Genomic DNA, 26,612 nt, shown 5'->3' with positions numbered 1-26,612 from the left:
GAAAGAGTCGTTAGTGCGGACACAACCGACCTTCCTAGAAGCCTAAGACTTTCTAATGACAAACAAGACAAATAAGAGCAATCCTTCCCTAAATATGCTTTTACAATATGAGAAATCAAGTGTTTAGATCCTACCTGTAATCCAACGCTGTTGTAGTAGTCCAGCTTCATTGATCTGGATGAGCTCCTCCTTCCCTTCGAAACCTGCATTCACTAACAATCAAACGATTAAATAGCACCTGAATATCACATAAAATAAAACATATTTAACATATAGACCAAGGAGTATATGAAACAACTCATTAATAACAAATTGTTGAGAAGAATGGACTAATTTGTATTAAAAGGTAACAAGAGGAACTATTACAACGTGAGCCTTGGTGTTATGCAAGCTCCTCCCAGGGTCCACAAGAGTTCTCCCTTACTCTGATCAGCTCACCCACCTCCCAATGGAAACAAGTAAAGATGGTAATCTCTCCTCACAAGCTTCTACAAGGAAGTCCTAATTCCAGCAGCATCTACCCTTAGGAATGTTCAGCTTTCAACCTCCCCTCCCTTTGGCCCAATGCCTGTATTTATAGTGCTCTAGAGGAAGTTATTCAGGTCCACCATCAATGGGATAAGCCCCTCTTTGGTAGGGATACATGAACCATCTGGAGGCGCTTCATACACGTCAAACATACTTCTAGAAAACTCTAGAAATGACCACAAGTAACTTTTTGGAGTGAAACTTGCGCCTTTTGACCTTTACAGGAGTACGCACCCACCCCTTTACATACAGAGTGTACAAGTACGCAGGTATTGTGAACTTGGGTTGCGTACACGCAGGTAAGGCTAAGAGAAACTGCGTACCAGAGATAATTGACTTTAAATGACTTTTCTCTCTTTCTTGAAGTTTGACATGGAGAGCAGAGGCATGAGACTTGCCAAGGAGGATAGTATGACAGTGGATGGAGCCATACTAACTGTAAATAGTCATGGTGACATTTTTTAGTGTAACACAAATGACGAGGTCTGAGCTTCCCTGAAGAAGACCCAAATGTAAACATGATGCTCAGGAGTGGTATGACCATGGGAGATGATAAAGGGAAGCAGCTAGAAGAAAGCGTGTGGGTTCACAAGGCTCCTACAAAGGAACCCGAGTTTGATCTAGAATACGTGAAGGAGACATTCATGGAAGCTAAGAAGAGCTTCATGAAGGCATCCACTTTAAGTAGTAAGGATCAATTAGAACCAGGGATGGATCCTTGAATGCTCACTACATTTCTGGAGACATGCTTGAAACTACTGTATGATAGCAAGGTAGTGAAAGGACTATGCGAACTTATCACAAGGTGTGCGGGGTCAAGAGAACTGCGCGTGATCTAGAAGCTTGGAAAACATGCATTCCGCACAAGAAGGGAAATGAGGTTGACTGTGTAGATTGGTGAGTATGAAATGGATCAGGTAATCCTGGATCTGGGTTTGGATGTGAATGTACTACCAAAGCAAACATGGGAATACATGGGCAGATTCACGTTACAATGGTCCCCTATTCATGGTATAGAGGCAAATCCTAAAGGTAACATGGAATATTTGAAGATAGATTTGACAAAATTGCTTCAAGGAATGCTTACTAATGGTGAAAGTGTAGTAAAGGAAACTCATGATGAGAACAAAAGAAATCTTAGTCATGATTTCATAGACTCTAATTTTGGATTGAAAACCCACCATGTTCCAAAGATCAATATGAGGAAGTTTGATGGCAAGGATCACACAACATGGATACTACAGATGGAGTAATATTTCGATCTCCATAATGTGAAAAACACAGAAAAGGTATGGATTGCAACTTTATATTTTGAACCAAATCAGTTTGTGTGGTATTGATGGCTTTTCTCTCGTAAACAAATTGTCACTTGGGCAATTTTTAAAGACGAAATGATAGCAAACTATGATGATACAAAGAGCAACACCTTTTTTAGCCAATTGATAAATCTCAAACAAAAGGGTTCAATGATGGAGCACATTGAGGACTTCCAAAAATTGAATATAAGGGTATAAGATATTCTAGAGAAGCATAAGATTGATGTGTTCATAGGGACTTTAAAGGATAACATGCAACATGAGTTTCAGATTTGGAAACCTGATTCATTAGAGAAGCCATTCAGGTTGGCAAGAAAAATTGAAAGAAAAATTATGGCAACAAGGAAGCCTAACACTCACAACTATAAATATGGAAGTGTTGTTTCCCCTAGCCTTCAACAACGTACAAGGTTGACACCACAACAATTGGGAGAAGAAAGAGAAAAGGGCTTGTTAGAGTTGTGATAGAAAATACACTAAAGTTCAATGTGTGCTGAGAAGAAAATATTTTACATAGATTGTGAAGAGGAGGAAGAAAAGGAACAAGAAACATCAAAAGAAGAGGATATACACCAGGAACAAACCCTAGAGAAATAATAAATGAATCCGGCCATATATTGTAATGCATTGGTTTGAATTACCACTCCTCAAAATCTCAAGATAGAAGGACATATCGAGAAGAAAAAGGTAATAGTGTTGATTGATTTAGGTAGTACCCATAATTTTATTCGTTGTAAGATAGCCAAGGAATTGAATTACTTCCTATATCCAACACTAGTATCAAGTGATGGTTGCAAATGGAGGAACTATACATTTCTCTGGAAAGTGAGATAATATCAAGCTATGCATGGGAGAATATGTATTGAATAGGCCAATGCTTTCCATTCCAATGGGTAGTGCTGATGTTGTACTAGGAGTCCAATGGCTACAATATTTGGGTGCGATAGCTTTTAATTTTCAAGAAATTTTCTTGAATTTTTTTTAGGAAGGAAAGGAAATTTAATTAAGGCATATCGCAAGGAAACCGAGAAAGATAATCAGCTCTAACAGCATGACAAAGCTTCTAAATAAATAAAAACGAGGCGTAATTACATAATTATGTTCGCTAGAGGTTCCCACATATAAATCATCTATTTCTCTAGATCTCCAAAAAGTCTTGGACAATCATTCCAAGGTATTTGAGACTCCCAAAGGCCTCCCACCTATTCGTGATCATGATCATGCTATTCATTTGATTTTAGGAAGTGTTCCTCCAAACATCAGTCCTTATAGATATCCCTATTCCCAAAAGAGTCAAATTGATCATATGGTTGCAGAAATGCTAGAGGCTAGTATAATTCAACCTAGTCAAATTTGTTTCTCTACTCCAGTAGTATTGGCGCACAATAAGTATGGATCATAGCACATGTGTCTAGATTATAGGGAGCTCAATAAGATCACTATTAAAGATAAATTTCCCATTCTTGTCACAGCTCAATTATTTGCTGAATTGCATTGATCAATTTACTTTACCAAGTTTGATCTTCATTCAGGATATCATCAAATCAGAATGAAGACTGAAGACATTCTGAAAACAGTATTCAGAACTCATGAGGGTCATTATGAATTTTTGGTCATGCCTTTTGGCCTTACCAAGGCACCTTCTACATTTCAAGGTTTGATGAATTTCATTTTCAAACCCTTCCTTATAAATTTTTTGTTAGTATTTTTTGATGACATACTAAGCTACAACAAGTCTTGGAAGGATCATGTTCAACATGTTGACAGGGTGCTCAAATTATTGGAGGAAAAACAATCATATGAAAAAATCTCCAAATGTTTCTTTGGAGTACAAGAGGTGGAATATCTGAGTCATATTGTATCTCATGATGGTGTTAAGGTCAACCCTAGAAAAATTAAAGCCATTAAGAAATGGAAAATACCAACATCCATAAAGCATCTGCGAGGATTTCTTGGGTTGACAGGTTATTATCGCAAGTTTGTTAAGGATTATGGGAGAATAGCAGCACCTTTAACAACATTATTAAAGAAAGATACATTTTCATGGACTCTAGAAGCAATGAAGGCCTCTGAACATCTTAAAGAGGCAATGTGCGAAGCACTGGTCTTAGCTACACCGGACTTGACAAAACCATTTATTGTGGAATGTGATGCCTCATGAAATAGAATTGGTGTTGTTTTAATGCAAGAAGAAATACCCATTGCTTTCCAAAGTCGTCCAATCAAAGGAAAGTATTTATAAAAACCTATTTATGAGAAGGAAATATTGGAAGTACTACATGCACTTAAGAAATGGTGACCCTACCTAATGGGAATACACTTCATGGTAAAAACGGATCATGATAGTCTTAAATACTTTTAGAACAAATATTATCTTCAAAAGAGTAGCAAAAATGGGTCACAAAGATGTTGGGTTACGACTTTGAAATCATCTACAGGAAAGGGAAGCAAAATGTTGTCGCAGATGCATTCTCAAGAAAGGATGAGAATGTGGAAGCATTGCTTTGCATCATTTCTATTATCCAACCAGATTGGATAAACGAAGGAAGGGATGAATGGAAGAATGACAAATAAGTGTGGGCACTCATTCAAAGGTTACAATGAGATCCTTGTACATCTGATACATTTAGCTGGAAAAATGATTCATTATGATACAAAGATCGCTTACACCTCTGTAAGAATTCCCAACTCAAACAAAATATTCTTATGGAATTACACACCTCTCCCTTTGGAGGGCACTCAATATTTTTAAAAACTTACCATAGGGTTAAGAAGGAATTCTTTTGGGATGGCCTTAAATATCATATTCAAAAGTTTGTGGCAGAATGTTTGTATCATATCTCAACAAAGGCGTTAAAGGCCAAGAACATTTTAAAGACTTCACTCTTGAGTTTTAAGAAGTATACCGAGGTGCGTCTGTAGAAATCATCAATGAAAGTTAAGAAATACTTATAGCCAGAGAATGAAATAATTGGAAGTGTACCACATAAATCACTATACACAAGTTGTAAACGTGTTGAGGCGTGTCAAGAGGTAGGTTTTTCAAAACTATCCCGATGATTTTTTCCAAGTACATATATGGAAAAAACACCATCTCTGCAAGATACCATATGAAGACCTGTCACCATATTTTCTTTACACAAATTTTGAAGGGAGTGATAGTTTAAGTGACTAAATCGCTCATGCCAAAGTTTGCTCACTTCATCATTATGAGAAAAAAATACTAAGGGAAGAGTTGGTGACCGAAAGTTTTTAAACTTATACAACCTTGTAGAATCATTAGCAATGCCAGTAGCTAAAATCTATGTAGGATGTCTTAGGTCCTTAATTACAACATCATGAGGTGAAAATTCAATGGTTTTACCTTCACTTGAATGAGTTATCTAATATACAGATAGAAGGTTGTAGGATAAGGTAGAAACAGGTAATACATCATTAAATTGACCATTTTCTAGATGAATAGTTCTAGTCCCTACAAAACTAAGAGATTTATCATCACCAACATAAATATTTTTGGTGTTATAATCATTTAAAGAAGAAAACATGGCATTGTTTTTGGCCATGTGATAAGAAGCTGCAGCATCAATGAGCCACTTATGAGAATGGGAAGAAGAAGATACATGTAGTGCATAACCAGGCCAAGATGCTTGACAACCACATGTAGAAAGTGTCATTCCTGAAGATGAAGTTGAAGTTGAAGAGTGCTCCAAATGGATGTTATACTTCTCCATTGTTGCTTCCAAGGCTTCCATGTTCTTAAGGAATTTGGATTCCAAGTGGCCATAATGATTACAAAAGTTGCAATGTCTATCAATATTCTTCCCTTTGTTTTTAGTTGCCTTATAATTTCATTGAGTTGATTTTTCATTTTGAGACTGAAATGGCTTAGGACCCTTGTTTGGTTTAGGACCATTCTTTTTAGGATGATGCTTCTTAGGATTCTTTGAACTTGGTTGCTGTTGGGCTGCTAAGGATTTCTTAAAAGAGTTTCTATTATTAAGAAGACCAAGATGTAAGAGTTTTTATTGTTCTCTTATTAAAGAATCAAAAAATGCATCAAAAAAGGGGGACTTGTAGTCTTTTCCTTGAGAAATAAAGGCTTCTCTAGTAGAATGGAAAGTGGAAACAAACACAAAGTAGGCTGATCCTAACTTAGTAAGAATGGAATAGATAAGGCTACCATCTTCTTTCTTAACCTTAACACTTTCCAAGAGAATTCTAATGGTCTTGAATTTGGACAAAAATTCTTTAGTACCAGAAAATTTGTTGGGGTCCAATGCAAGCAACTCATTTTTGAGTTTATGGACTCGAATTTCATTTTTAATTCCAAAAACTTTATTGAGTTATTTCATTGCTTCATTGGGGTATAAATTTCCGCGATATGGAATCTAAGGTCTAGAGAAATAGACATCCCTATCAACCCATATGCTTGATCTTTCTTATTTTCCCATTTGTCTTACTTATCTTCATCTTTAGGTTTAGACTCTTGGCCTGATGTTATTCTATAAGTACCTTTACTTCCAACTAAATCCACCATGTAGGATAGCCATTGGAAGTAGTTGGTGCTGTCAAGAATAAATAGGGATGGAATTTACATTTTAAAAGAAATAGAAGTCATAGATTTTGAGAATAAGTGTTCTAATGGAAAGATCTCAGAAAATTAGGCTGATTAAAAAAACATGGCTCTGAAAATAGCTTCCGAATGAAGAAATTATGGCTTTTTGAAGAAAAATTGTTGAAGATGCCGACGAATCATGTGAATCTTGGGAAACTAATGATAATGGTGTATTTAAAAAAAAAAATCCCCCCCTTCCAAACTTAATCTAATTAGCTCACTTAAAAAAAAAAAAAACTTTATGTCACCGACTTTTATGAATAAGTGAAAGTCACTTTTACAATGATACTTTATGAACTATTCACTAAATTGCAATTTAAATAAAAGATAAAGTGACTTTCGAATTATAAGTGACTCACCTTTTATAATTGGTGAGAACACTTTTACATAAAGTAACTTTAAAACATAAGTTACATGTGCTTTTTGAAAAGGTAACTCAAAAAAGAAAGACTTAAACCCAACACCTCTATTCTTATAAAGTAACTTTAGACCAAGTGAGCTAGTTGAAAAGGTTAGTAATTATTGGAAATGAGGAAGTGGTTTTTGGTTTTTTTCTCACGGAAGCTTTGGAGTGTTTGCTTATTTGAAAAACCCCTTTTTGCCTCTAGATCTTAAAAATGACGTAGCTAGGGCTACCGTAAACCTTTTCGCATGAAACGAAAGGGTTTCCTCAATAGAATAGATGCTCCTAACACAACAGATCAGTCCTCTCAACTCGAAAGTGGTCAGAAACAACATATCTAGGAATCGACAATCAAATAAAGTTGTGTCAGCTTCGGATTTGGATCACCAATGGATGTGTCCATCGAATGGTTCTGATACCACGTAGGAATTTACAAGGTAAGTGTCTTAGATAGAAAACCAAAGGACACCACTCACAAACAAATCACAAATCAGTACACCAATATTCTTGACGTGGTTAAAACCCTCAAAGAGGGAAACAGTCCACAGCTGAGCCAATGCGGCCACTTCAGGAAATTCATTAATGTAAAAGAAAGAAAATTTACATAAGCTTCTATCATGAATGGTCACCTAACAAATGACCCTCCATTCTCTTTAAATAGAGATCACGGATCAATCGTGTGTTAAGCCATAGATCAAGTGTCAGTAATACGGAGGAGAGAATGAATCGTTGGATCACTCCATGTCTAGAACATATCGTGGCCATTGGATTGTAGGTTACAAAAATTACATAATAAAGAAACACATTTTACCTTTAATTATACATTGTTAAGGTCCTATAATTTATAGGATCTCAAGGTGATTGAGTATTTTATCTCAAAAATCCCATATTGTAAATAATTGTCAATCTGCAAATGATTTCCAAAGAGCAGATAGAAAAATGAAAATAAAATAAGGTTTTGCACATTCAAATGCACCCTAATTAGGTTAAGGAGTATTAGTTTAGGAGAAAAGGAGAAATGTAATATGTCTTAGATGATGTGTATGGCGGCCTTATCCTAAGTTTTGATTTTATTCATAAAGTTCCCTACCCAAAAGTTCGATGGGGACCACTAGCGCTAATATGCGGGAACATTACCACTGTGGATCTCAAAATCTGCCCACATCCGATGACCCTCGAAGCTTTTCAAAACCCATTGCTATGATTCTATTTATTGCAAAGTGGGGGTCTGGAAAGATGGTTTCTCGTTGTTGCGTGTTCAATCCTCAACATTTCAAGACCCCTCTACCACTCTACAGCCACGTATCCTCCGCCTATTACTCTCGCGCCAAAGTCCACCCGCCATGTCCCTCCTCATCTTTCACTCCTATTTCACCACCTAATCATATTTCCTCCAACCATGTGCCTCCACGTTATCTCCCACCTCCATGTCACCTCGCGCCTCCATGTCATATGTTTGTTTCATGGTCAGTTAAATTATGTTTTTTTCCCTATACAACACAGTAATTTCAAACATGCTTTACAAACCATTGAGAATGAATTTTAAAAATAGAAAAGAGTTTTTTGTTGCTAACATCCACATGAACAACAACCTCTATCAGTTTTGTAACAACTATTATGGTTTGGGAGATTCGGATAAATATTTTTAGGTATATTCTCCTGAATTTTTTTTTTTTTTTTTTTTTTTTTTTTTTTTTTTTTTCAGTTAGTGTTTTCAAATGCGGTTTTTGAGTAGGTGGAAATTAATTTTCAAAAATAGAAAGAGGTTTGTTTTTCCCATATCATCATTTACAAAAAACTCTCTTTGTTTTCAAAGAACTATTATGGTTTGGGATATACAAAGGTATTACAGGACCCTAAGTTTCATAATTTCGAGAGGAAAAAGTTCAAAAGACAGTTAGTGACTTGGATGCCACCTAATCAAATAAGAGTTTCTATAAAATTTGAATTTCTCTTCTTTGTCACCAGAAATCCACAAAGATAGTGCCAACTAGATTCGTTAGTTTTGAATGTCCTATATTTCAAGTCTATTTGTGTAATACAGTTTGAGATATTTGTAAAAAAATCTTGATATTTTTTCAAGATATTTTAGTTTAGAATTTCTATAAATACGTAATATTTTGAAGTAATAGATGTTGATTATTGAATATAATTTCCTCTGCGAATTGCAATTTTCCAGTTGCTGGAAGCATCAATAATACAAGGAAATTCTTCATATGATTCATGTGGTGTACAAATTGGTGATGTTTCTCTTCTATTCGTGTGTTTAATCATTGTCTCATTTCTCTGTAATTTTTGAAAAGCTTAATTACATAACAAAAACTATGATGAATACGATATGTTATACAGAACACCCTATTCTGGTTGTTAGTAATTTATGTGTTTTCCGCTGAAGTCAAATTAAGGAATCCTTCATTGCACCTTAGTTTCTAGTGAATCTTACATTTCTTTTGTTTCATAATCCATTTAAAATTCTGAAAGATCCAACTAGTGCAACCTAGATTTCTGTGTGAAACTCCTTCAAAGTTTGATGCAGATCCAGCTAATCTTTAGATGCCATAGCCCTATGAAATTATAACAATTTAATCAACCAAACAATCCAATCAAAACAATTAGTATAGTAATAACTAGCCTAAAATTTACACCAAACATAGCTAAATTTTACAGAGAGATCCCTCTTTGAAGCTGGTAGGGATAGATCCCAACTTCCAAAGTGGTTTTGATGCTATCCTATGTGTTTACTCCTTCAACCTCAAAAATACAGAACAACTACCTACACTAGACCATGTTGTAAATAATTATTTCCTATGTGTCGAAATATCCTAACAAAAGGCATAAGTGAAATAATGGTTGAAGTTGTGAGAATAGAAAACATTGTGTATGTTCTCAAAGAGGAAATAGAGAAGTGTTGTTTATCAAAAATTGACGAGAGTTGGATGTGGCATAGGAGACCTGGAGATCTGCACTTTGATCATATATTCAAACTAAGCAAGTAGAATGTTTTCAATGATTTACCCAGGCTTTCAAAGCTAGAGAATTCGATTTGAAAATCTAGTCATTTGGATAAGCAAACTCAATTGTCGTTCAATTCAAAGGAGAACTCATCATGAAATCAATTGCAACTAGTACACACGGACTTGTGTGGACCATCGAGAATGTAATCACCCACATGTAAATTGTATTTGATGCTAATAATTGATGATTTCAATAGGATGATGTGGGTTGCTTTTCTTAGAGAGAAATATGATCCTTGAAAAGTTTAAAGAGTTTAAATCCATGGCCGAAAATCAAATTTATTGAAAAAAAAGAGCATAACATTTGATAATGAGGTTGAGTTTACTTAAAAAGAATTTCATAAATTTTGCAAGAAGCATGAGATCATAAGGCATTTCACACTAGTAGAGACTCCACAACAGAATGGTGTTGTAGAGAGAGAAAACAGATTCGTACAATAGTTGGCTAGAGCTATGATGGATGAAAGGAAAGTGAAACAAATAATTTGGATTGAATTCATTAAGATAGCAATGGTGCTTCTCAACAAATCCAATTTCAAACAAAATAGTGACAAAAATCCCTATGACCTTTAATATGGAAGATTTGCAACTCTTGAGAATTTCAGATTTTTTCACAACAAGTGTTACATTAAGAGGAATGATAAAAAGCTTGGTAAGTTTGAAGCAAGGGTTGATGAAGGGATTTTTCATGGATATACTAAAAAACACAAAGGATATAGATGTTATAATAAGAATACCAAGAGGATTGTTGATTGGATTGATGTCAAAGTGGATGAATATCTTGAATCGAAAGGAAAACAACTAACAAATACCAACATTGGTGAACCAGTTACTAATAATGAGGAGGACCATGCACCAATTTTAGAAGAAAGCAATAAAGATACCTCCATTCCTCAAGCCAAATATCCTTCAAGGTATGTGCAAAAGATATCATTCAATTGACCAGATTATTGGTGATTTAGGTGTCCAAACAAGAAGGAAGTTGTTAAATTTTCCTACACAAGCACATGTAGCTATGTTATCCATGGAGGAACCAAAGGGTGTTGCACAATCTAGTCAAGATAATGCTTGGTCAAAACATATGCATGAAGAATTGGACCAAATAGAGAAAAATTAGACATGTGAACTTGTTCTTATACCAAAAACTAAGAATGCCATTGGCATGAAATCGGTCTTCAAGAATAAGTTAAATGATCGTGGAGAAGTGGTAAGAAATAAGGAAACATTGGTATCCAAAGATTATTCTCAGATTGAAGGATTGGATTTTGATGAAACCTTTGCTCCTACTACAAGATTAGAGGAAATTAGATTTTTTTTGGCTTTTTCTTGTTTTAAGAAATTCAAAATATATCAAATGGATGTCAAATCTACATTTCCAAATGGAGAAATATAGGAACAAGTTTACATAGATCAACTCGATTGTTTTTAACTGATAAAGAACCTTGATTATGTTTGCAAGCTTAATAAGGTCACATATGGTCTCAAGTAAGCCCCTAGGGTATGATATTCCAAGCTATACAACTACCTGCTCAAGTGTGGATTCAAAAGAGGTGCAACTGACAATAATTTATATGTTAAAGTGAAGGATACAAAACTTAGAGTGGTGGTTGTATATGTTGATGAAATTATTTTTTCCAAATATTGAAACTTACTAACATGCCAGTTTACAACAGATATGAAGGCCAAATTTGAGATGTCCATGCTTGGAGAACTTTCTTATTTCCTAGGATTGCAAACTACGTAGACCCCTAAAGGGATTTTATTTTCACAAAGAAAATATCTCAAGGAAGTGTTGAATAAGTTTGGCATGGAGGAATGCTCTTTAATGAGCACACCAATGGTTACAAGTTGCACGCTTAGTAAGACTAATGAATCACTAACATTTGATTAGACTCTATACAGATCCATTATTGGTAGCTTATTATATTTGACACTTTCAAGACCAGACATCATGTAGTCTATTGCGATTGTTAGACAATTTCAAGCATCCCCTAGAAAAATCCATCTACTAGCAGCCTAGAGGATTCTCAGATATCTCAGAGCAACAATGGATTATGGATTGTGGTACCCCAAAGGTAAATAATTTTCATTGACTATTTATAATGATTCAAATTGGGAAGGTGATGTAGATGATCAAAAGTGCACTACCTTCATGATTGAGCAAGACGTGGGCTTCTATCTCTTTATCTACAAATGAAGAAAATTATATTTCAATAACTTCTTGTTGCACTGAACTATTTTGGATGAAGCATACCTGACAAGATGTACAAGTGTTTTATCAACAACCTATACTTATTATTTGTGACAACACAAGTGCCATCAATATGTAAAACAATCTTGTTTTCTACTCCAGAAAAAGCATATTCCAATCAAGTACCTTTTATTAAGAGAGCATGTCGCTAATTAGATTTTGAAGTTGGAGTATGTACCTACCAAAAAATATGTTGTTGATATTTTCACTAAACCTCTCCTTAGAGAACAACTTGAGTGCTTGAGAAAACGATTGGGAGTTTTTCCTCTTGCCTTACTCTACTAGGTATTCCTTCAGGGGGGAAGAAAGGCACCTGGTATACCTTCAACATATTGAGATGAAGCTCCTAGGTCCATAGGATAAACAAGACAAAGGAAGATTGTTGATAGGGGGGAATAAGGTTGCAAGTGGAGCATGTTGGTGTATTTTCAATTGATGTCAAAGGGAGAGAGGTCTTAGTAATCAAGCAAAATCAAGGAGAAGTCATGAGGCATGATGAACAAAAAAAAGAAGCATTAGTACAATACAAGAGAAGTGCACCTTTGGGGGAGTAGTAGTCAAAGGAGTGATATGCATTCAAAGGCCAAATTTGGGACAATCATAATTGGCATGTCTTAATGAGGATATTTTGTTAGGTTATGGTGTTGTTATTGGTCATCCGAATTTCCTTATTTTTAACCTCCATTTTACCCACAACACTCTTCCTAAGCCCTATGTTTTACCTTTGGAACCTATTTATTCCTGCACTTCTTCTAACCCTTGCACTTATTCCTGCACTTCTTTCATGATTTTCGTTATTAAGGGTTATATTAACTTAATTACTAATTAAAAAGATTAAATAACATATTTTCCTTTGCAACTTACATATTTTATTTCCTAAGTTATTTTGATACCATGAAAGTATTAATTGTTGTGTAAGACGAGGTTGGTGTAGGAGAATTCTTGTACTGTCTGCATTCTTGTACCCACGACAGTTGGCATAATAAACATCGGTCACCACCAAAGGCCACTATAACTTAGCAATTTGCACGCATTCCTCACCGAAAGATCAACAAAACTCTATTGTGATCGGAGCTTTGGGGAAAATACTAGATATGGAGGCTAGGGTTTCGACTGAATACCCCTGATTTAGTCTTTTTGTCAAACAACCAAAACCCTAAGATTATACTTTTGTTTGATTTCTATTGCAGCCATGAGCTGAATGATGTATATTTAATAGTGTTTCTAGTAGAACTAGATAGAGATACTTTGGAGAATTTTTCGCTTATACTATAATTTTTGTATTTCCATAGTTCTCGGCTAGATCTAGCAATCCACAATGTATAGTTACAATTATTGAGTTTAATACAAGGAGCTATGCCAATTATTCATTTCTTGTTCTAATATTTTATGTGATGCATGATTTATTTAAAGTTTGAATTTGATATATTAAGCAGAAGCTATGATTACTCTACAAATGCCCAGAAAATAAAATTATTTCCTACAAATCTCAAGGATTCGGCCTTACACTGGTTCATGGGATTAGGAGGAGATACTATAAATTCTTGGGACCAAATGAAGAGAGTCTTTTTGACCAAATATCAGGAATATTGTAAAACTAGAGAAATGCAGGATGAGATCTTCACTATTGTGCAAGGTGATGATGAGACCTTGGAAGACTATTTAGAGAGGTTTCTATATATCCTCCAAAGGTCAAAACATAAATTTGACATAAGTACTATTATAAACTTGTTCTTACATGGGCTTACTTAATATTCTAAACATAATTTGAATTTTTTGGGACAAGGGGATATTTCTCAAAAGGATTTTTATCAAATGTTTGACTTGTGCAGGAAGTTCTCATGGAATCAATCTAGTTCTAGTAGAGGAGGCAAAAGTAGAAATAGTAAACTTGGATCTACAAATGCTATGATCATTGGTTTGTAAAATAAAATGGACAACATGAAAATTGAAATTATCAATACTGTTAACAAACAAATAGACTCTTTGAAATTTCAGCAGAAATTGGTAAAAGAACAAGAGTAGTTGTCTATTTATTGTCAAAATTGTAGGAAAACGCATCTTTTAAGAGAGTGTCTTGCTGATGTTAAGAGTGCTAATAGATGTGTAATTTGTATAGGAAAACATGCTACTGAGGAATGCCCCTATATACCAAGATTGAAAGAAACATTTGAAGGAGATCATTCTAAACCTGAGCCATTTCATGTTATGGGAGTGTGGAAAAATTGGCCTCAGGTAGGTACAAGTATGGTTCCTGGACCTCCACCACATTTTCTTGGTTATAATGCATCACTATATTCCTATCATAATGTAAATAACTCTCAACCTTAGTAGCATGGGAATCAATTTCAATATGGATAACCTCCTCAACCTTGGAAACAAGGATGGAGCGGGTCAAATCACTCTCACTATTCCTATCCTACACCTATGCAATCATATCCTATTGCATATACATCTTATCCCATGTCATAACCATATTTACCCTCCTAACCAAAACAAAGTCAACCAATGCCATCATTACCTTTACCACCAACCTTTCGACCACCCCAATTACTTGCTCAACTAGTACCGAATCCTAACAATAAGGCAATAAAATTGAGTCATTCCATTGGACCACTCCATTATCCCATTTATCAGACCTTTCCAGTTGGGATCCATGAGCTTCAATTGAGATCGGGGAGGGTAGTAAAACCAGAGAAACAAAAAGCAGTCCATGGTGGTTATTGAGGAGATAAATGAGGAGGAAAATCCCGATCATTCAAAAGAAGATGTCACTATTCGACCCATTCCCACACATTCAGAGTTACCATCTTCTTCAAAACAACCTCCCTATCTAGAGAGGCTAGTTATGGAGAAAAATGACCTCACTCCTGAGTCTAGTCTGGATTCTGAGCTTAGGAATATTGGCATAAAGGTTCCTTTGCTATAGGCTATTAAAGAGATCCCCGTCTGTACAAAAATCATTCAGGAACTCTATCTTAAGAGCTAGGAAGGAAAAGAGTAGAACCTCATACCATATAGTTTGTCGGAAGAGCAACCGAGTTGATGATAGGATGTACACAAATGGAAAACTATACTCATCCTAGAAACCCAATTGTTTTTGTCGAAATAGGTGATATCCTTGTCCCCAATGTGTTAATATACCTAGGGGTGGCCATTAATGTTATGACGAGGAAATCCAGGTATCAACTTAGGTTGACCCATATTCGTCCTACCACTAGTGTGCTAGAACATGCAGACATATCTAAAATCAAGCCAGAAGGTGTGTTGGATGATGTGGTTATTTCAATTGATTCTTGGGAATACCTTGCAGATTTTATTTTTCTTCAGCCAAAAAATCTTATTGGTGGACATCCCTTGATTTTTGGATGCCCCTAGCTTGCTGCAACGGATTCTTATATTGGATGTCACTACGGTGATATGTATATTTCCCATGGAGATGCTAGGAATCAAGTGACCTTGTATCCACGTTCTAGATCTATTCAAGAGCTCTGAGATACCTTATGGCTAGACTATGATAGTAGTGATGAGGAGACTTGATCTGCTTCTTTGATCCACCATTATAGCGAGTCAACCCAAGAGGGGGAGATAAGAGATTTCTTGAATAATCTAGATATAATGCCAAATTTTAACATGCTTCATCAAATCTTTAGTCTATATTTTCAAGAAAGTTACAGTTCTCAACCTCCCTCATCATAGACTCTAGCAGCTTCTTCCTGTACTCTTGATCCCAAGACCACTCTTGTTGAGATTAGTCCAGGAAAATCTTTACACATCATCTTAAACATGGATTCATCCCAATAAGAGTAGCTTATTAGTTTGTTGTGAGACCATGTTGATGCCTTTTCATGGAGTTATGAGGACATGAAAGGAATACCTTTACAAATATGCACTCATCATATTTTCATTTAGGAGGGAGCCCAACCTGTTTGACAACCCCAAAGGTGAATGAACCCTACGCTAAGAGAAGTTGTGAAAAAAGAATTACAACAACTCTTAGACACTAATTTCATTTATCCCATATCCAATATCCAATGGGTCTCTCCATTGGTGATAGTCTTGAAAAAATATGGCAGATGATGCATCTGTATTGATTACAGAGAATTGAATAAAGGCACTCTCAAGGACTATTTTCCCCTTCCTTTTATCATTTAGGTGCTAGATACCCTTTCCAGTAAAAAGTACTTTTCATTATTATATGGATTTAGTGGATATAACCAAATCCAAATCGCACTCGAAGATCAAGACAAAACCACCTTCACATACCCATGGGGGACATTTGATGCACCAACAACCTTTCAAAGGGAAATTCTGGCAATTTTTGCTGACCTCGAGTGTGTAGAAATTTGCATGGACGATTTTGCAGTATTTGGCGATTCGTTCTAAGAAGCCCTCAAAAATTTAGAAAAACTGCTTTTTCATTGCCAAGAAGCTCACCTTGCTTTGAGTGATAAAAAAATGTAGATTAATGTGTAAAGACAGAGTGGTTCTTGATCATTTGATTTATGACGAAGGTTTCCAAGTAGATCCATCTAAAATAGAAGTTATTTTGCATCTTCCTTCACCCAAAACACAAACATAAGTGAGAGCATTCCTGGGACATGTAGGCTATTACTGGAGCTTCATTGAGAACTTTTTAGGATAGCTACCCCCGTTTTTCAATTATTAGCTATGGATAGTGAGTTCTCTTGGCCCACAACTTGCCAACAAACTTTTGAAACATTAAAGGAAAATTTAGTACAAGCACTGGTTTTGAGAGGACCTAACTGGTCCCTTCCATTCCATATTTCCTTTGATGCTTCAGATACTTCCCTTGGTGCAACTTTAGGACAGGAAGAGAACCAACAGTCCTATGATATTTACTTCATTAGTAAAAATTTATCACCTGCCAAACTAAACTACACAGTAACTTAGAAGGATTTTTTAGCCGTGATTTTTGCTATCAATAAATTCAAACACTATATTAGAAGATATTAAGTTTTTGTACATACCGATCATTTTGCTATAAAATATTTGATAAATAAACCATTGACTAGTGGTCGAGTGACCAGGTGGTTACTTTTGTTATAATAATTTAATGTTACCATTATTCATAGACCAGGAAAATCTAATGTTGTAGCTAATTATCTTTATAGATTGAATAATCTTGGTGAATTAATTCTTGTTGATGATAATTTCCATGATGAACATATTTTTGTTGTTTCAACAAAATCCCCATGGTTTATTGACATAGATAATTATTTAGTCACCATAAAAACACCACCTCACTTATTTGCTCATGACAAGTGGAATATCATACAGAAAAGTGCTTCATGTTCATGGATCAAAGGGGAACTTTTTTACACTGACCAAATCTCATTATTCGTAGATGTGTAATAGAGGAAGAAGTGTTTGAAATTCTGAAATTTGCCCATGGTGAACCTTCTGGGGGCCATTTCGCTGAAAAGAGAATTGCATATAAGATTTTACAAGCTAGCTATTTTTGGCTTTACTTGTTCAAGGATGCCAAACAATATGTCAAGCGATGTGATAGCTATCAGTGAATGGGTCAGCATGTCTAAGACAATGAAATGCATTTACGTCCTTAGGTTATGATTTAGCCTTTTGAAAAATGGGCTATTGATTTTGTAGGACCTATAAATCCAACATCTTTGAATAAAAGGCATATCTTGGTTTGTATAGATTTTGTTACAAAGTGGGTAGAGGCTAAAGATGTTTCTTTCGCTACAGAAAAGGTTGTTGTTGAATTTTTGTTTAATGAAATTGTTACTAGATTTGGTGTTCCTGGACATATTTTTACTGATAATGGACCGTAGTTTGTTTCTAATATGGTTCAGGGTGTAATGGATTAATACAAAATTCAGCACAGGAAATCTACACCATATCACCTGCAAGAAAATGGCCAGATGGAGTCTACCAACAAGGTGATTGAATACATCCTTACCAAAATAATAAATTTGCATAGAAAGGATTGGGCTAGTAGGTTTTCTGAAGACTTATGAGCTTTTAAACCACCTGGAGGAACATTACATGGCATACACCATATGTGCTGGTATACGAGAAAAAAAGTCCTTTTGTCAATTGAGTTCCAGATAAAAACTTTTCAAACTATAGTCCAATTAGGGTTAGACCTCTTAAAAACATAACAACATCATCTGTTTCAGTGAAACAAGTTGGATGAATTATGAAGAGATGTTGTTGAATAGAACATGTTAGTGCAACAAAAATGCAAGAAGTGGCATGACAATTTGATAAAAAAGAAGCAGTTCCAACCAGGTGATTGAGTACTCCTTTATGACTCTAAATTTAAACATTTTAAAGGAAAATTCCATACACGCTAGATGGGACCTTATGAACTCATTAAATTTTATGAAAATGGGGCAGTATAAATTAAAACTATTGATGGGCAAGAACTACTATTCCTTATGAATGGGCATAGACTTAAAGTGTATTTTCAACCCCTCACAAAGGAATATTTTATGCAGCAAGTACAACAATAATCTGAACTAAAGATGGTAGGTGGTTGTGCCAACCTATTGCAAATTTGATTCTTCCTTTTCCAGAAATAAAATAAAATAAAAAGAAAATCCAACAAATTGATAAAAAGAAAAAGAAAACAAATATTTTGCATATGGTTGTGAAAACCAGTTTACTCACATTAAAATATAAGGATCAACCTGAAAACCAGCATGCTGGCAAGAGGATCGATTTTTAATAAAATGGGAATGTTGCTTGATCTTCATATATGTTAATTGTCACCGAGAAGAAGTAGGTTTTTAAGTTTCTTTGTGGAGAAGAATGACTAGGAACCAAGCCCTTATCCAAGTTCGGGACAACTAACACGGAAAATTTTATTCAACAACCACTCAATTCATGCTGCAGTTATTTTGGTTCAGCACTATTTGGCAGAATTTGAGGTGAAAATATGCCCTTCTTCTTATTCCTTTTTCGTAAATTTCCCTCTACAATTCTTCTTTTTTGTCCTATTGAGATTGACGATCCCTTTCTTCAAAAGAAATTTTCCCTATTAGATTTCATTTTTTCCCTCTTTTCATAGGAAATGTTTCCTATCCCCTCTCCTTATGTCCCTCTTGGATTGGTCTCACTCTTGAAATCCCTGATGATTTCCTTCCCATTTTGAAAATTCACCCCTGTCCTACTTCTTTCTTCCCTCATGAACGTGATTACAGGATCTGATGAAGTATCAAAGAATTCATGGATCAGATTAGAAAGAGTAAGATAATACCAGGAGCTGGTGAAGGAAACTCCTTTGAAACTCTACAAACTTTTCAGATTCAACCTGTATATTATATTTTTATTGGAGGCTTTTTTTTTCTTTTTTTTTTCAGATATGTCGCAACACGTTTCAGTGCAGGAACATCGATATTCATTAATGCAGGAACGAGTATTTAAGTGCATGAATCACATGACTCGTTGGTGCAAGAATGCGTGCTGTAGTCTAGGAATGCATGCCCAGTATAGGAATGCATGCTCAGAACAAAGAGATGGTCCAGGAACCAGGATTCTTTTCGATACATGATCCTTGTTGTAGGCATAAATGGATGCATTATTTTGAATCATATCGTGCAATGATGTTTTCTACATTCGATTAGACTAAAGTACGAAGGCATTTTAAATATTAAATCTTACCTTAATTTAAGTATTGTATACACCATATGGGAAATCATAATGTGATTGGGGATATGTGTGAAATCTTTTCATAATCTAACATTCACCCATAAACCTGACAATAATCAATGATCAACCTGATACCAGATGATACCTTGTGTTGTTTTGATAATAAAATCCTTCCTATGACCGTGTTGACGTAAATGGTGTTGGACCCGCCAATATCAGCGGATCTCCCCAATATGAAGTCCCAACTAGACCTCACACTGTTTGGTGTGGAATTCCCATTTGGTACAATGGCCTAGTTGCCATTATCTTAAAGATTTGCCTCAACTTTTGCTTGCCAGCACAAGAGTGTGGTCTGCTTTGTCTTGTGAGAAGTGAGGTTCATGTGCCTAGTGATTGTAAGTGTCCCTTGTGTGAATGGTTCTTTCATTGTCGAGGGAGAGGGTGAGAGTGAGTTCTAGGTCGATTGGAAGTAGTCCCAGTGCTGCTAGGAACACATAAGACAACAGGACATACACGGCTTTTGGCGGAGTAGTCCACACGAATGTGGTAGTCACAACACACAAGGGCAGATAACATGTATAACACTCAATGGATTAGTCCACACGAGTGCAACAGTTGTTTAAAACAAGTTTTATGTGAAAGGTCTATCTGATGTCTGGGAGAGTAGTCCACACGAGCGATACAACATTAACAACATATAAAACATATTTCCATTAATAGATTATGTATTACAACAATTGAAATGGTTCAAATGTAGAACAAATTTTAAAGAAACATGCATCACAAGTGTTAAAGATTAGTCTTACAAGAGTTATAATACATGTGCCAAAATGTGCTAGCTTGATAGCATGCTTCTGAATTAAGCAAAAGTTCCAAGACACATCCTTGCACCATACATCAGTAACCCCGTGCGCAGGGCATTGGAGCCACTACTTACTCAAAGAAAATATTACAGACTGTCTTGGCTATGTGGGAGGAGTTGAGGTGAAAAGTCCTTTGCATGTACAAATGAGGGGGTATTTATAGCAAACGGTGAAACTCACCCTTGTGGCTGTTCAACCACCCTCATGACTGTTTGACTTTCATGACTTTTCGACTTTACATGAATATTTTTACAACAAGTGGGTCACTTAGACATCCACGTTACATTACATTGATTTGACAACATCGCCCACATTGGAGATGCGGACAACATGACTCATGACATGACTCAACATGATAGTGCTGGTACATTCATGCTGCTATTGTAGTGCATGTCGAGTTGCAGTGCTGGTAGGTGATGGATGTCTTCATGGTGTGTCACAACTTCACCTTTACATGGCAAAGCACGTGGAGTCCTCGATGGTAATTGGTTCGCTTGAAGTTTCTTTGGCATGTTGCTCCTTGCTTGTATGTTGGAAGGCTTGACAGGCTCATCTGTTCATGAAAGGTGCATGTTCGTTTGTTCGTTCGTTCATGAGCACATCTTGCATGTTTGCTCATCCGTCCATTTGCAAACACATCTTTTCATGATCATCCATTCATGAGCACATCTCTTCACATGTATCATTTGTTCATCCATTGGCAAAGTTTTCCTTCTGCATGTGCTCCCTTTGTTCGTCCCATTCGTCGTCGCACCATGTTTGTTGGTGTACCTGTACCTGCAGTCACTCATGATGAGACGACATCAAATCCAAAAACATCCTAGTCTACCATAACACATGATCATTTTGGCTGCATGTGACCTGGAGAGGCAACAAGGTTGTGAGTTGGGATGATGGTTCCGGGCACTGCTGATGAAAATTGTGCAAGAGTCACTGGTTGATGAAGATGGGAAATCCAAGTCGACAGTGACTGTCCACAAGGTCTGGCTCAGCTGGAAGGAAAAACTGCGCAAATTTTGGGAGGGACAATCCATGCTGCAGAAAGGCAAGGTGGATATAATTTGTACATTTTCCAAAACAAGCAGGCAGCTGTTGAGTCTTGAAAATGTCATTCATTTCCATTACACTTTCCCTATTATGTCCATTATATCACCTCCATTTCACTACTATGTCACCACATTCATCCCACTTTCATTATCATTGGGCCACATTTATGTTTTTCCAACCTTTATTAATTCTAAGCCTTTTAAGTGAATTTGTGGTTAAAAATTAGAAAATAATGTGCATATGAGTATGGGGGATTTACGCAGTGCATTATATTAGATATCATTTTTTGGGATTCAACTGTGTTAAGTAAGTCATTCAAACGTATGACCATTTCCATGAGAGGTAGTCGTAACTGACTAATTTCTCATGATTTTTGAATAGTTCACTTAGCACTCATTGCATCGGGTGATGCTCACAGGGGTGAAGAAGTGGGATTGAAACTAGTGAAATGTGGAGAACGAATCACATAGCATCAATCATCACTTCCGGGGCTTGCACCCGGTAACCAGGACTTCCCAGGAGGTCACCCATCCCAGAACTCCTCTGGCTCAAGCGCGCTTAACTGTGGAGTTTTTCCCCACAATCAAGCCCACTTAGCTTGCTACCCCATTTGCAAAACCTTAGCAAGTATTGTGCCTCATGAACCATTCAAGTAGAGATCCCTTGACTCTTTTTGAATTTAAGTATGGGAGAATTTACGCAGTGCATTATATTAGATATCATTTTTTGGGATTCAACTGCGTTAAGTAAGTCATTCAAACGTATGACCATTTCCATGAGAGGTAGTCGTAACTGACTAATTTCTCATGATTTTTGAATAGTTCACTTAACACTCATTGCATCGGGTGATGCTCACAGGGGTGAAGAAGTGGGATTGAAACTAGTGAAATGTGGAGAACGAATCACATAGCATCAATCATCACTTCCGGGGCTTGCACCCGGTAACCAGGACTTCCCAGGAGGTCACCCATCCCAGAACTCCTCTGGCTCAAGCGCGCTTAACTGTGGAGTTTTTCCCCACAATCAAGCCCACTTAGCTTGCTACCCCATTTGCAAAACCTTAGCAAGTATTGTGCCTCATGAACCATTCAAGTAGAGATCCCTTGACTCTTTTTGAATTTAAGTATGGGGGATTTACGCAGTGCATTATATTAGATATCATTTTTTGGGATTCAACTGCGTTAAGTAAGTCATTCAAACGTATGACCATTTCCATGAGAGGTAGTCGTAACTGACTAATTTCTCATGATTTTTGAATAGTTCACTTAGCACTCATTGCATCGGGTGATACTAAAAAAGAGTCAAGGGATCTCTACTTGAATGGTTCATGAGGCACAATACTTGCTAAGGTTTTGCAAATGGGGTAGCAAGCTAAGTGGGCTTGATTGTGGGGAAAAACTCCATAGTTAAGCGCGTTTGAGCCAGAGGAGTTCTGGGATGGGTGACCTCCTGGGAAGTCCTGGTTACCGGGTGCAAGCCTCGGAAGTGATGATTGATGCTATGTGATTCGTTCTCCACATTTCACTAGTTTCAATCCCACTTCTTCACCCCTGTGAGCATCACCCGATGCAATGAGTGCTAAGTGAACTATTCAAAAATCATGAGAAATTAGTCAGTTACGACTACCTCTCATGGAAATGGTCATACGTTTGAATGACTTACTTAACGCAGTTGAATCCCAAAAAATGATATCTAATATAATGCACTGCGTAAATCCCCCATACTTAAATTCAAAAAGAGTCAAGGGATCTCTACTTGAATGGTTCATGAGGCACAAAACTTGCTAAGGTTTTGCAAATGGGGTAGCAAGCTAAGTGGGCTTGATTGTGGGGAAAAACTCCACAGTTAAGCGCGCTTGAGCCAGAGGAGTTCTGGGATGGGTGACCTCCTGGGAAGTCCTGGTTACCGGGTGCAAGCCCCGGAAGTGATGATTGATGCTATGTGATTCGTTCTCCACATTTCACTAGTTTCAATCCCACTTCTTCACCCCTGTGAGCATCACCCGATGCAATGAGTGCTAAGTGAACTATTCAAAAATCATGAGAAATTAGTCAGTTACGACTACCTCTCATGGAAATGGTCATACGTTTGAATGACTTACTTAACGCAGTTGAATCCCAAAAAATGATATCTAATGTGCATATGCTTATACCTAACAAATGGGTTGAGATTGTTGACATGTGTAGGTTGAAAGGAGGCTTCTAGAAGACCCTTATGTGGCACTCTAAGGCCAAATTCGAATTTGAGTGGAAAGAACCATGGGATCATGAGGATATGTGTTACATCTCCTAATTATATTGTAACTCTAAGAAGGCATGTGTCTTATCAGTTCCTATTTTGATTAGGACTCTAGAGGTAGAGGGAGAGATTCATGGACTCTCATTAATGAGATGGCTTCTCATCTTTTTGTATAAATAGGAGATATCTCTCCTTCATTTGTTAGTCTTTTAGCTTGTGAGTCTTAGCTTGTTAGTTCTTAAGCTTGTTAGCTTGTGAGATGGCTTTGGAAAACTTTGGAGAGCTTTGTTGTACTTTGTAATTTTGAAGAATTTGAATAAAGCTTTGATGTTCTCAACATGGAAGGAGATGTGAAGTAGATGTCATGGAGCATATTACAATGTAAGGTAGAGTAAATTTCATTTTGTAATTTTGCTTTGATTTCATTATGTTATTTTATTTCTTTCAAGTTTGATAAATTATATTTTCCAATCATGCAATTTTAATTCATGTAAGTGTGTTCAACCGGTTGATTGTAGATTAGTTTTTCTTTATATGTTTTTGCATCAACTAGTGACATGAGATTTACCTCTCTGATGACTTTGTTTTTTTTAGCTTTTCAATTTTAGCTATGCTTTGATTTCAGTCTTATTCATTTGCTTTGTTAGTTAGTTTAGATATCAAATTTCTCAAGTTATTGATGATTACCTCCGAAAGCCATAGCGAGACTAACTGGCGAGTGGTCAGACTATGAATTGATGTGATTTGATTTTAAGTTTACTTTTCTGAAATTAGATATCAGATTGCTCAAGTTGTTGATGATTACCTCTGAAAGCCATAGCGAGACTAACTGGCGAGGGGTCAGACTATGAATTGATGTGATCTGATTTTAGTTTTACTTTTTTGCAATTAGATATTAAATTTCTCATATCATTGACGGTTACCTTCGAAAGCCATAGCGGGACTACTGGCGAGGGATCAAATTATGAATGTGTAATTTGATTTTAGTTTTACTTTTCTGCAATTAGATATTAAATTGCTCATATCATTGATGGTTACCTCCGAAAGCCATAGTAGGACTACTGGCAAGGGATCAAATTATGAATGTGTAATTTGATTTTAGTTTTACTTTTCTACAATTAGATATTAAATTGCTCATATCATTGACGGTTACCTCTGAAAGCCATAGCGGGACTACTGGCGAGGGATCGAATTATGAATGTGTAATTTGATTTTAGTTTTACTTGCAATTTTTTATTTCTTTGAGTGAAGTAGCTTAAATCGATTTTCTATATTTAGAGAATAGCAGAGGTAATAGTTTCATGATCAATAGTTCATTATTTACTTGTTTAAATAGTAGTACATTTTCCATTCTTGTTCAAGCATTACTGTCATCACTAGCATATTCTAAGACCTTCTGAAGTGTTAAGTTCTGGAAATCATTATAGAGGACATAATTGCCTTAGAATCTATATCCATACTTGCCTTCTAGAGACTTAGGAATAGGATTTCCATTTGCATTAGAAACTTTAGGAGATCAACAAGAACAAAACCCCAAAACAAAACAAAAACTATAAAACAACGAAGTAAGAAAAAGGTTAACTAAGCACATATGGTGCACCACACTTCATTAGTTTATGATACCTAGATTGATAATTTATGTAGAGCAATTTAAGACGTTAAATTGACTAGACAACAACAAGGGCTTGACAAAAAAATTTGTGCAATTTTCTGGAGGAATAGGTCGGACTGCATGGAGGATAAATAGGTAGAAATTGTGCAGTTCCTTTTGAGGAACTAGATGGGGTCCTGGCAGCCAAAACTACACAATTTGTGGAGGGAACTAGCAGCTATTTGCTGGGTCACTGGCAGCTAAAACTAGGAAATTCCCAAGGGGAACTGGCATTCAGCTACCGAGAGCTTGGTAGCAAAAACTACACAATTCCATGAGGGAACTATCAGTCGGCTACTGGGAGCTACTGGCAAGAGAAACTACACTAACGCTGGGAGACCGACCTGTGGATCATCTCTGTGCAATTTTTGAGCTAAGCCAGATTGTTGGGTAGTAGAAGGTCTTCTCATGAAAGCTAAGCAATTTCCTGGATGAGCAACCGGTCGACTTTCAAGAGGCCTAGCTTAGAAAACTGTGCAATTTTCTTAGGAAGACAATGATGGGAACTAGATGTCTGGCCAACCTGTCTGCGCAATTTCCTTAATTAGCAAAGTAGGCAAGGTCAGTAGCCTCTACGCAATTTTTTAGGGGGGAGTCTGTCCCAGGGTGGCTGCTGGGTCTGCCTCTCCAGGTGGCCAACATGAACGTTGACTAAAATGCTAGCGAGCAACACAACTTTAGAAGACTTTCTTGGTGCTTTTGTGCTATTCTGGGTGAAAATCTATCGATTCGATGGTGGGGTGATGGTCCGGCTATTAGAGGGGAATCTGGTCGTCAGAACTTCAGCAAAATGACTAAGTGTGTGAACGAGTGAAAGATGAAAACATGATCTTACAAACACACACCCTTATGACTTGACAACGAGGTGACTCAAACTAACCAGACACACATGTTCAACATGATTGACTGACGGTGCAAGCGACAAGCGCGACACTCGTGATTGATCATTGATCGACCATGACAATGCTTGCATGATAATGAATGTCACTTTGTGTGTGAGTGCGACAAATCTTTTCATAGCGACCATAACATGTAGACACGAAGTGAA

This window comes from Pinus tabuliformis, chromosome 7 (genome assembly GCF_031772625.1).
Source record: "Pinus tabuliformis cultivar Carrire ecotype Pingquan chromosome 7, CPIR1, whole genome shotgun sequence".
In the NCBI taxonomy this organism is placed as follows: domain Eukaryota; kingdom Viridiplantae; phylum Streptophyta; class Pinopsida; order Pinales; family Pinaceae; genus Pinus; species Pinus tabuliformis.
This window is presented reverse-complemented; position numbering follows the sequence as displayed.